The following is a 2,399-nucleotide window of genomic DNA, read 5'->3' as shown; positions in this document are numbered from 1 at the left end:
CCCACCCCCACCCACTTCCCTGCTTCCCCACCCCAAGCCCTTACTGGTCCACTGGCCTCCAGGCTCTGTAATCCTGTCCCCAGTGTCAGTCACCCAATTGCCAGCCTGCCCAGAGCCCCTTGGCAGTGAGGGGACAGGCCTGCTCCCAGGCAGTGACCAGCACCAAGTGGTCTGGGCTGGGGTAGGGCGCACAGAGGAGGCCCGGACCCAGGCCAGGCCTGAGGGTGAGCGGCTCAGAACGGCGAGCTGCGGGCTGTGGAGGAGGCGGGCGGGTGCCCGGGAGGCCTGGGGGGCTTTCACGTTTCCTGGGCTTTTCTGCCATCTTGAGCACAGCGACCAGGCTGGGGTTGGAGCCAGGACGTGGCTTCAGCCTGTACTCTGCCCCCTGACCCCACCCCCATGTGGAGTTTAGGAATTATGGTCCTGGTGGCCCCGGGGGTGGCCAGGCTGGCCTTGGGGTGCAGAGTGCCTGGTGAGGCCACTCTTCATCCAAGGGTGATGGGACCCACAAGGGCTGCAGGCCAGGGCACTATAGCCAGGTTGTCCCCAGTGGGTGGAGATGGGCACGCCCGTTTCTCGGCAGACTGGCGCCCTGGCAGGCCTGTGGCTGACTCATCCTCCCCCAGTGCCCTGGCGGGGAGGAGGCCGAGGTCATCGGGTTGATGGTGGACGAAGTGCTGGGTCTCAGTCTGGGGCCGCTGGGGCGCTCGTGGCTCTGCAGGGTGCTGACTGCTGTGGCCTCTTTGCCCCTGCTTAGAAAGCAGGGTTCACGTCCAGAGCTGTGTTTGGGCTTCTCCTGCTACACACCAGCCACAGCCACAGCCCAGTGGCGGCCACCTCTGTAGGTGAGCACTGGTCTTCTGTGCCCACACTGCCCCTGTGGCACTCCAGGCCCTCCCTGTGGCCACTGTGTGTTGGCGGGGCCCATACTAGCTGGCTCTGCTAGCCAGGAGCCCTGCCCTGCAGCTGGCCCACCGCGAGGAAGGGGCTCCTGTCTTAATTCACACAGAGGTGACCCTCAGTCCAGCACTGTCCTCAGGCCCCACGGGCTTTGTGTTGGCTGCCCTGGGCCAGGAGTCCCCACGCCCCCAGGGGCCTCTTGGCCTCCTTCCAACCCCGCTGCCCAGCCACACCCTGCGTCTCAGGGGAGGCCGGGCTTCCGGGCTGGAGCTCAGACTCGGGAGGCAGGGGCAGCAGCAGGCCACCAGAGGCTGTTTTTTGCACATTAGAGGAAGTCCCGGGCCCCTGTCCCTGCTGCCAAAGAGCCACAGCAGGGGTAGAGCCCGCCCCCAGCAGGTCCCATGGTTGGCTCCTGTGGCCTCTTCCCGCCCGCACCCTTCCCACTGGGCTGCTGCGTCTGCTGAGCACCTCTGTGTGCCGCCTCTGTGTGCCACGCAGCTCTGGGGCCCAGATGTCGTGGGACTGGAAACTGATGGGAGAAAACGGTCACTGCCCTAGGAACATGGCACGTGGCAGAGCCCCGCAGTGGACAGGTGTGCTCCTACTGCACTGGGGTCAGTCCCTGGAGAAAAAGAACACAGGGAGAGGCGGGAGGTGGGAGCTGGTGTTCCAGACTTCGAGGGGCTGGGGTCAGCCGAACCTGAGAAACCCAGTTTGAACAAAGACCTGAAGGGTGGGAGGGAAGAGGCCATGGCTCCCTGGGAGATGTAGGGTCCAGGTGGAGGGACAGCCAGTGCAGAGCCCTGAGACTCGCACCTTGTACGGGGCTTGAACCCTGAGGCGCTTAACCACTGAGCCGCCTCCCCAGTCCATTTTATTTTTTATTTTGAGACAGGGTCTCCCTAAGTTGCTCAGGCCTCACAGAGTTACTTAAGGCCGGCCTTGAACTTGGGATCCTCCTGCCTCAGCCTCCCAGGCTGCGGGGATAACAGGCGTGGCCATCATGCCCAGTGTGTCTGCAGCTTAGCGGGTGTGGGAGAGCCCTGAAGGCCACAGCTCTGCCTGAGGGGAGGCAGGTGGTGGCCACGGAGTGCGCGGGTGGCTGCGGGCTGCGTTTGCATTGGCCATGCGGCACCCAGGGCCCCCTTCCCTGCAGTTTGGGCCCAGGCGTGTCCACTGTCCCTGCACCCCACCTCTGGCCTCCAGGGGAGCAGAGAGCTGGTTTGGGAGTAATGACCCTGGCAGCTGTAAAGGAGGACGTGCCCAGCTGGGCCCCAGGCACAGCGTCCTGTCACTCACGGCTCTTCAGAGCTGACGATGGGGCAGGTGGCTCCCTCCTCCCACCAGAGCAGGTCTCTTCCCGTCCAGGGAGCCAGATGAGGGGTTGCCACCTAGGGGTGGCTCCTGTCCTGGCTCTGGGGTGACAGCCGGGCCCTGGCGAGCGCTCCTTCAGCTCCCTCCTGCCCTGAAGTGTGGTGGGGGAGGGCCCAGCCCCCTTC

The 2,399-nt window shown here is 65.0% G+C and overlaps 1 protein-coding gene across 1 annotated transcript in view; it reads left to right on the top strand.

The window, feature by feature from the left end:
- Window positions 1-2,399, top strand: part of Pak4 (p21 (RAC1) activated kinase 4) — a 10,601-nt gene that overhangs the window by 2,189 nt on the left and 6,013 nt on the right. The window lies entirely within an intron of this gene.

The sequence above is a fragment of the Marmota marmota genome, unplaced genomic scaffold, assembly GCF_001458135.2.
Source record: "Marmota marmota marmota unplaced genomic scaffold, marMar, whole genome shotgun sequence".
In the NCBI taxonomy this organism is placed as follows: Eukaryota; Metazoa; Chordata; class Mammalia; order Rodentia; family Sciuridae; genus Marmota; species Marmota marmota.
This window is presented reverse-complemented; position numbering and strand designations above follow the sequence as displayed.